This window comes from Schistocerca cancellata, chromosome 1 (assembly GCF_023864275.1).
Source record: "Schistocerca cancellata isolate TAMUIC-IGC-003103 chromosome 1, iqSchCanc2.1, whole genome shotgun sequence".
In the NCBI taxonomy this organism is placed as follows: Eukaryota; Metazoa; Arthropoda; class Insecta; order Orthoptera; family Acrididae; genus Schistocerca; species Schistocerca cancellata.
In genome coordinates this window covers 1,172,436,267-1,172,447,087 of record NC_064626.1, presented here as the reverse complement: position 1 = coordinate 1,172,447,087, position 10,821 = coordinate 1,172,436,267, and positions in this window count along the sequence as shown.

Sequence of the window (10,821 nt, the reverse complement as noted above, 5' to 3'; positions counted from 1 at the left end):
AGTTACAGTTTAAACAGCCACCGATACAAAGGTCAGATTGCGATGCGACTTATATCAGTCAATCTTAGATGAAAGAGAACACACACTAACTAAATGTTCTACTACAATTTGTTCTCTTAATCTACTGGATTCGGGGCGTAGCGCCTCGCATCATGCCTATTCATATTGGGCGTTGCATAGTGATCCGACGTGCGGTGTGAGTCATGCGCAAGACAAGTGGCGTCAGATGGTTCGAGTGTGTGTAGTTTCTCTGCCATTTGATAGAGGTCACTATCTGATGCACACTGTTTGAGCTGTAGTCAAAATGCTGTCACATTTATTTCCGGTTCTATTTGTTTAATCCTCTAATTATTTATTAATTACTACTATTATTGTGTTTAGTTATGAGAGAGTAAGAGGGAGTGAATGAGAAATAATGTTTTCTGTAAAGTTTTTATACTATATAGGGAAATAATTGGTCACATGAGGAATGTTGGAGAAAGACGTGTGTCTTAGTCATTCCTGCCGAGGAATTTGTTATAAACTATTTCGTCAGTTTGTGGCACTGCGAAATGAGATTATGGTTTTAGTAAAGTAGTTTTGTTAACAGGAAATTCATTTCATGATTGTGGGTTTTAAAAATTTATTGAAGGCAATTTACTGTTCTGATTCAGTGACAAATTTTGATTGGTTCTGTATATAAGCGCGGGATTGAGCGCATTGAATGCTGTTTTACGATTGGCTGTGATGTTTCTCTGCCAATCAGAAATTAGCATTTTCACGAGGTTTTTGGGAACCAGAAGCGCCTTTTCTGTACAGGGAGGAGTAGAATCAGGGCTTGGATCTCTTAGTGATCAGATCTATTGAAATGTGCTGCTTTGGAAATTATTAATATTGTGATATTCGGTACCAAACTGTTTGAGAAGTGACGTAAAGTGTGGAAGAGTTCGAATTAATGTACAGGGTGAAATTCAGAGCTTCCGGTCACGTTTAAAATAACTAAATACCGCTTCTACATCTACATGGATACTCTGCAAATCACATTTAAATGCCTGGCAGAGGGTTCATCGAATCATCTTCACAATTCTCTATTATTCCAATCTCGTATAACGCGCGGAAAGAATGAACACCTGTATCTTTCCGTACGAGCTCTGATTTCCCTTATTTTATCGTGGTGATCGTTTCTCCCTATGTAGGTCGGCCTCAATAAAATATTTTCGCATTCGGAGGAGAAAGTTAGTGATTGGAATTTCGTGAGAAGATTCCGTCGCTCGCAACGAAAAACGCCTTTCTCGTAATGATTTCCAGCATAAATCCTGTATCATTTCTGTGACACTTTCTCCCATATTTCGCGATAATACTGAACGTGCAGCATTTCTTTGAACTTTTTCGATGTACTCCGTCAGTCCTGTCCGCGCAGCAGTATTCTAAAAGAGACGGACAAGCGTAGTGTAGGCAGTCTCCTTAGTAGCTCTGGTTACATTTTCTAATGTCCTGCCAATAAAACTCAGTCTTTGGTTAACCTTCCCCACAACATTTTCTATGTGTTCCTTCCAATTTAAGTTGTTCGTAATTGTAATACCTAGATAGGTATAGTATGATTGTGGATCGATGAACCCTCTGCCAAGCACTTAAATGTGAATTGCAGAGTAATCATGTAGATGTAGATGTAAATGTATTTAGTGTATTTAGTTGAATTTACTGCTTTTAGATTAGACTGATTTTTCGTGTAACCGAAGTTTAACGAGTTCCTTTTAGCACTCATGTGGATGACCTCACACTTTTCGTTATTTAGGATCAATTGCCACTTTTCACGCCATTCAGATATCTTTTCTAAATCGTTTTGCAGCTTGTTTTGATCTTTTGATGACTTTATTAGTCGATAAACGACAGCGTCATCTGCAAACAACCGAAGATGGCTACTCAGATTGTCTCCCAAATCGTTTATATAGACGAGGAACAGCACCTTCAGTTTCTCTACAAGATAAACTACTTCTAACAGCAAGAAGCACGCCACCGCAACTGTGTTTAGCCTATCCTTTCGGAACACCGTTAAGTTCTTCGCAAAAATTTCGGTTGAACTTACGTTCGGTATTAGCTAACTTTCAATGCTTTTCTATTAGCACTTGGAGCCTCTGGCACTTCTTCAACACAGCTACGACAATTTACAACGGTTATGCTGATGATTCATGGATCTACGTTCTTCCTGTGTTCCGCCAGCACCCTTTGTGACTGAAGCCCTTCTTGTGTTTCCCCGAGACACTCTAACGTAAAAAACCACCCAGTCCACGCCTCACAGCCCCTGCTACCCTTGTAGCCGCCTCCTGGGTGTCGTTGACAAAGCGACATACATTACTGGTACCGACCTGAGTCACCACCTGCAGTTGGCTGCACCCTGTGCTCTTCATAGCATGTGGAACGACCCATTCCACTTCTGGAATGGCTGAACGCAATATGCACACATAGTGCAAATTGGATTTCTTCCCCTCCTTGACAGTCATGTTCCTAAGGGGCCCCATAACGCGCCTAACGTTAGAGCTCCCACCTACCAATAATACAACCCTCTGTGATTGCCCGGTTCTTGCAGGCTGAGGGGTTTCTTCTGAAACAGGAAAAGCAAGGGTATTTGGCTGAGGGTCAGTGTCAGCCACAGACAGCACCTAGAACATGTCTGTCAGACTAACCAGGCAGGACTTACGTGAGGCCCCCTGAGAAGTTATTCTATCCTGCCATGCCCCAATGTGACCTCCCACACGATCATAGGTGAGTGGTCAACCTCAGTGCGAGCGGTAACTGGCCTGGCCAATAATTTGTAAATAAAATAAAAATTGTATACTTAAAATTCAAGTATTTTGGAACAAATTACAAAAATAAAATTTTGTCATGGTGCAAAATCAGTAACTGGTGCTAAATAAAAATCTACATCTTGCATGCATCACACCTTTTCATTTGGTCTGTTGTAGAATTCACAATAAATTGCTTGGATTTAATTAATTACTAATTGATGAGCACATATAATCTAAAGAATCGTGGACAGTGCTATCGGATTAATAATGTTTTTAAGATAAAAGTTTTATTTTTTGTTATGTGACTTTTTAAATATACCAAATAGCTAACAAACATTTTACATTTACCAGTAAAATTGTTTCAAATAAACGTAGTAAAACTAAAACCTACGAAATTTCAGTTTAAAAGTGACCAGTCATGGGGTTTGCGACCAAAACATGTATTTCAGGATGGAATAATAACACATTCTGACAAATGTGCTCTTTGCATCTAGCATTAAAACACTTGTAACAAATGAAACTGAGTTACTAGTTACACTGATATTGCATACATGACATAACAACTAGAAAATCAGAGAAGTTGTAGTTTATACTGAGGATTACTTAAAATCACTCTTCCTATGCACCATTCGTAGATGAAAGAGGAAAGGGTGAAATACAAGTGATATCAGAAGTTCACTCTTCCACACAATGTAAAATGGCATGCAGAATATAGCTGTAGATGAATAATATGTTGATAAAGATGTAATGAGATTTATTTACTTACTGAATTCATATAAAAATATATAAACGAAGAATTGTGGACATTACATGAATATTTTTACAGATTTACAATGCAAAAAATTATAATACGATACATCACATCAAGAAGGTGAATTCTGTAAAGAAATAATTACATTTCAACAAGTGATCATTACACAATATGTTCTTAGATTCTGAAATAGTCTCTTTATAAACGATCGTGAAGATAAAAATTAATAGAAGATATGATTATCATACTGTGAAAGTTCTATGTGCGATATTTTACAATCACTGGAAGAGAAACTGCTGCTCCAGTTCAGTTCGCCTGTGTGAATTACTATTGGACAATTAATCACAGCAAATCAGAGAATGATATGTTACTGAAAATAGATATCCTACCCCGAAATATGTTAGCATATGAAAGAGTATCAACCTCATATTGTTTTACATGTAGGGCTCTGTACTGGTCTACAAAAATTGTGTGAGGACAAACAACATATCACAGAAGTGGGAATAAGGTACAATTGTTAAAAATTTTCAAGGCGTAACTTTATAGTAGGAAATGAAATTTGTTTTTTACTGCCACAGCGAATGAAATGCTTGGATAGCTCCTTTATTTGACAACTGGATAGTTTCAAAACCTACAAAATATAAATTTCATCAGAGCACTCACGAAATCGTTGATGTCAAATGAATTTTAATTGTATGCAATATGTCCTGTTTGAAGATTTGATAACTGTGAAATTGTTCTGTAGGTCTGCTTTATCAGATAATATTCAGGATGCATAATTTTTCTGGTATTTTCCTGTTTTGATTACCAGCGAAGAAAAAGGGATTTTTTGGGAAGTTATTTGGTAGGAAGGGTTATATGAGCGTATATACCTGAAGATTATCATTTGGAATTTTGGGTACACAGGCCATTTTATTGCTTAGCTTCTCTGTTCTTCTTCTTCTTGTTATTATTATTATATAGTTGATGAGTTTTATTTCATGTTAGCAGTCTGCCCATACATACAGGGTTTTTCAGGTACTTTCTCAGAGGCAGGGGTTTAAGATGAAATCAGTATTCCGAAATCTTAACAATGTCTAGTGAGAATTGCTCTGAGCTTAAAGAATCAGATGACTTCAGACTTAAGTATGACTTTGATGTTTCACACAAATGACCAAGTTGAGATTAAATTCTACAATTTGAGGAATACATATGTCAGAAAGAAGACTGCTCTCACAATATAAATTTGGTACTAAACTTTTTCTAGTCAGAGGAAGATACTATAAGAGATGCAAACTGTTTGCTGGTTAACATTGTGTGATGGAAATTTAAGAAGTCAATAGCTGTAGTAAAAGTATACTTTTGAATAATAAATACTATTATGAAATTACTATACTAATTATAAGGGAAATGACGCTGGATGTTATAGAAAGGTTGAAATGTTTCCAAATACTGATGTAGTCGATGAATCACTCAGTTTCTTAAGACTGAGTGTAGGAGAAAATTTAAGCCCATGTATTATATTCTCAAATGAAGAAAAGTGTTGTCAATTTTCTATATCCCATTGAAGACTTAAAAATATGATAAGCATGATGTGAGCAGCTTAATAAAGTTTGATGATGCTAGGTGAAAGCAGAAATAACAGAAAGCTGAATTTCACAAAAAATTAATGTACCAATGTGCAAATACTAGTAATAAAAAAGTGTTACAATAAAAAACGAACAGTGCATAACAATACTCACTTATTAATTCTTTAGTGGTGTAATACCTAAGACTAACTGTTTGCATTCAGTAGCAAATCTAATTATATATAAAGTGATTTCTTTGTTAGGCATGAAGCCATATTATTGTTTTTACTTTTAGAGTAAAAGGAATGAGACAAGTTTTGGGTTAGTAGTCATTGTATACCTCCATACTCTATTCAGAATCCTTAGTGCACAGAAAATGGATCACAAAGATTTAGTATGGGATGGGAATATGCTACTCAACGAAAATTTATCCATTACACATTTTGTATACATGTACAAAGTACTTACTACACAAAAATGAAGTTGTCGAAACTGTAATTACCCTTGGTTACATACCAAACCTCATAGCAAATGAATCACATCGTAATGATCTCAAAACCACAATATGGTTAACTAAACAACCACTGTTCAGTTCAATACAGAGTGTACAACATTAAGGACTATTTGAGTTCTAGGTCTCCTGTAAAAAGTGTTTCAGATTGACAGAAGAAATTTGAGAGATCTCCTGAGGAGATACAGGGTTAGCGTATTTATAAATCTTGAAGTATTCAAGAAGAAAAAGGAACTATAAAATTTGCATCACCATGAAAATAGATGTTTCATCAATAAAACAACATCACATCAAACTACAGCTCAGATTAGTATTAAATTAAGAACTAAAATGTTCTAAAAATAAAATTGGAAACTCACTCAGGTAATTAGTTTGCAGCTCTGTTGACATATTATGTGTTAGACATAACATATATAACTCAAGATATGTTAAGGTGATATAAAATACACAGGGGAACTGTTAGGTATGAAACAATTCCACTTAGAACTGATTAAGGAGGAGAACTACAATCCCTGCTAGTTTTATGTAAAAGAGGATCTAGAGTGGACAGATGTTATGGTGAAAATCACAAAAATGTAATTGTGCTATCCACATTCCATGGCGGTTTCTGTGCTAACTTCGTACTAAGTCACATGAAAAGCAACCTGTATCATAAATATGATTTCAGTACTTAATTTCTAACACATGTAGATCATAATAATTGAATCTTGGTTAGTAATAAGGTATTGCATGAGAAGTTCAGTCATTTTCTGAAAACATTTTTGGAGTAAATTAATTAGAAGAACCATTAAAACCACTAAAAATCTATCTAAAAGGTGATGTATCTTTAGTATACTACTAAAGTAGCTAGAATATGTTAAGACCAGTAATTGAAAGGATAGATTTATGCAATTAATATCAGAAATTATATTAAGAAGGAAGTAAAATCAAATAGAAGCGAATCAACAGGCCACAAAATCCAATAAAATCACATATGTATAATTACTGAATTGTGACATTGTTGTGAAAGTTATGTAATGCTGAATAGTGTCCTAACTTCATAATTATAAAGTATTTAGCAAATCAGTATATTAGATGGTACCAAGCATGAGACATTTCACTCAGAGATTAAAATGGCAAAATAAGATAACCTAACAAGCATAATTATATAAAATTAGCGAATTTTTGCAGTTCCAACATTTAAATTAGAATTTCCTGAAATGTAGAAAATCTGCAGGAAGGTTGGAAATTTATAAAACACTTAAATACGGTAGTGCAAGTGGAAAAGACTCAATTAAACAGTGGTACTGAAATAGTCAGAACTAAACAGTATAAAAGATCCTCAGTTTATGTGGGTTATAAAAGATCCACACATTAAGTGAGCATTCAGAAAATAGAAAGAATTTGATAGGAGCAGTCATCGACCCACTATATGATACGTGAGGTAAGCAAAACACCAGCTATCACAGAGGAGTGTCATTTGCACCAGTGGCATAGCAAACGCCGTCAAAAATTTTCCAGGGAAGAGTTGATGAAAGTATAGACAAAACTAACAGATTACCAGCATAGTTTTTGAAATAGAAGATCCTGCAGAAAACATATTTTTAGATTAAAGTCAATAATTTGCCATAGAACACTGCACAAGAAATTTATAACAGTATGATTTAATGATTTCAAGAAAGTCTTTCGCTCCATAGACAGAGAAATCATAAGAAACATTATTAGAGGATTTATTCTTAAAGTAAAATTAGTATGCTTGAGAAATCTATATTAGTATGATGTAAAGTTTTCAAGAAAGCTTTTGTCTCCATAGACAGAGAACAAAAAGAAAAATAGTTGGAGAATTTCCTGTTAAAGTAACATTTGGGAGCAAATTCATTACAGACTACAAATACCTAAATTGAAATTGAAATTTTGAAATAAAGACTGATGTGAGATGAGTGTACCATTGACTGTGTTTCAGAAAGAAATATAAAAATCTGGAATTTGGAGCTAAAAAATCACAAAATAGCGTCATTTTGAAACGTCCCCTTAAAAAAAATTATACAGACTGTGCTTAAACTGACACACAATATTTTTAGTGCAACGCAATCTGACTTACATAGCCTTATGTAAGTAGGCTGTTTATGTTTTCTTTATGTAAGTAGGCTGTTTATGTTTTCCTATTGGCAACGTTACGTAGCGCTCTATATGAAAATCACTGGCTGTGCTGTGTGCAGTCTGTGGCTAGTTTGCATTGTTGTCTGCCATTGTAGTGTTGGGCAGCGGCAGCTGAATGTGAACAGCGCGTAGCGTTGCGCAGTTGGAGGTGAGCCGCCAGCAGTGGTGGATGTGGGGAGAGAGATGGCGAAGTTTTGCAATTTGTTAGACTCGATATTATGAATTGCTATGTATATTATGATTTTTCAACACTATTATGGTAAATACATTGTTTGTTCTCTATTAAAATCTTTCATTTGCTAACTATGCCTATCAGTAGTTAGTGCCTTCCGTAGTTTGAATCTTTTATTTAGCTGGCAGTAATGGCGCTCGCTGTATTGCAGTAGTTCGAGTAACGGAGATTTTTGGTGAGGTAAGTGATTTGTGAAAGGTATAGATTAATGTTAGTCAGGGCCATTCTTTTGCAGGGATTTTTGAAAGTTAGATTGCGTTGCGCTAAAAATATTGTGTGTCAGTTTAAGCACAGTCTGTATAATTTTTTTTAAGGGGACGTTTCAATTTTCTCTAGGAAAGAAATCAAAATATACTGTCTAACGTTTGCAGATGTTTTTATGATACTTTCAGTTCTGATGCATCCTCCAATTTTCGTATCATGTGGCCCTGCATACCGCAAAAATATTTCAATGAAGACACTGACCGTCTTGTCTCACAGTGGAATATATGTATTAACTATTGGGCCAATTACTTTTGAAACAATAAACAGTTTACTTTTTCGACTTAGCTCATTTCCATTTGGCTGCAACTTATACAAATACTAATTTTTAAATGGCTTGTAATGTTATACCACATCATTATGCAGTAAAATTTTAAATCTCAATCTTAAAAAGAGTATGAGAAATAAAATATGGGAGAAAGAAGAAATTCCAGAGGACTAGAAAACATCCATGACAATTTTGCTGCACAACAAAGGACCTAAAAATGATTCAAATAATGAATGAGGCATATCACTTTTACCACTGACATATTAAATTTTATTTAAAGCACTGCTGAATCGTACAGAACCCCAATTGTATCCACATCTAGGGGATATCATGGTGGATTTCCAAGAAAAAAATATGCAACAAACAGACATTGAATGTAAAAACTATTCAGCAACTGAGGCAACTCATAAACAAAGATTCAACAGATTTACAGATTTCAGGAACGTGTATGATTCCAGTGACAAATGACCCATCTTCTGTGTTATGAAAGAATTTGGTGTAGATCCAAAAACTACAAACATTATCCAAGACACGTTAACAGTTATTAATCTAATGTCATGCAAAGCGGAGAATTTTTCAACAACTTTGTAATAAAAATACGAATCATACTTTTCAGCTGAGCCCTTGAGAAGCTGGAGAACATATTACACGAAATACATCAAATTCATACACAATAACATCGAAGTGGGCTGCCTGGCATTCGCATGTGACATTGTCTCGATAAGAGACACATCATAAAATTCCTTAAACTACATGGAAAACGTAAATTCGCTAATAGGAAAAACCGGTGTACAAATTTCTTTTCCAAAGACAGAATTTATAACAAACATTAAAAATGGTTCACAGAAACGTCTTATAAATCAAAAAAAGAACAAGAAAGGCAGCTTATTCAAATATTTAGGTAAGTAGCTAAGCATAAACAACAATTAAAACGACACAAGAACAACAAAGGCAACTCATTCAAATTTTTATGTGAGTAGCTAAGCGTAAACAACAATGAATACGACAGTTTGGAGAATACACAAAATAAGATGAACATCGAATTCCGGAACATTATAAACATATGCAAGAAGAAGGCTTTATTGTGAGACGTCAAAACTGATCATTATAATACAGTTGTAGGATCTGAGGCTCTGTATGGCACTGAAACAGTAAAATAGAAAGATGACTGGTTGTAAGCATATACTTGAACCAAGGGCAAGAAAAGCAGAATGCAACAGGCCACGACCTAATAAAGCACTCTATGTACATATAGGGAACACAATACACACAATACTCAAACGAAAAATGTCGTTCTTTGGACACCTGGCAAGAAAGAATGATACCAGATTGAAGAAGCCAATCTCTAGAAAAATTATGAAACTTTAAGGACAACCAGAGTGGTTTATTCAGAGACTAAATGATGTAAAAGAAGCAACGTAATAGACACACATGAAAATAATTTATTCATGAACAAAATTCGCAACTTTTATACAGAAGCGAACAAGAGAAAGCAAGAAATCATCGTCATTACATCGAACAGCTCTGGAAGCAGAGATCAGAACATATGAAATGAATGATGAATGTGGAAAAAGAAGAAGAGGAATGCAAGCAGCAAGGTTGTACTCTGTAAAAGGGCTATTCAAATGAATAAAAAAAGTACAAATGCCCAATGGCAAACATAACTGAAGTAACATTAATAAAATAATTATCACAACTGCAGTTGAAAGACTTCACTAAAAAGGTGAGACATCTGGAAGAATACTAGTGTCAATATCTTCCCACAAAGATACTGTACTGAATGGTGATGATAGTGAAGCTCTCTGAAAAATTTCTACTTTTCATCAAGCCCGCCCAGCTAGAAACTTCTGAACTTTGAACTAGTTTATGAGGCAATTTAGATGTTTCTCTATTGATAGTAATTTGTTTAGAAGGAAGTTTTATCATATTGTTCTTTCTAACCTAGTAAAATATGTGGCCATAAGCCAGAAAAGGAGACAGACAGTAAAAGTTTATGGAAGTGAGGCAGGGAATGAGATCACTCTGATATTTGTATTTATGAAGTTGTGAGAAACACATTAATATATTTTTTATTTGATTTATGTGAATGTGTGTGGATAATGTTCCTGTAGCTATCACTGGAGGGAGCATGAGTGTTGATTAAAATATTACACATATAATTGGACTACTGTACAATTCTGCATACTATGGGGATGTGTTTAACAAAACACTAAATAAATTTATTGTTTCCTATTATATTGACTAAATGCTAATGAAGCAGTATTATTCATTTCTGACATTCAAGGCATCCAAATAGCCTCATTGCAGATACTACAACATCCAGTCTATACAAAAGTTATTTAGAAAG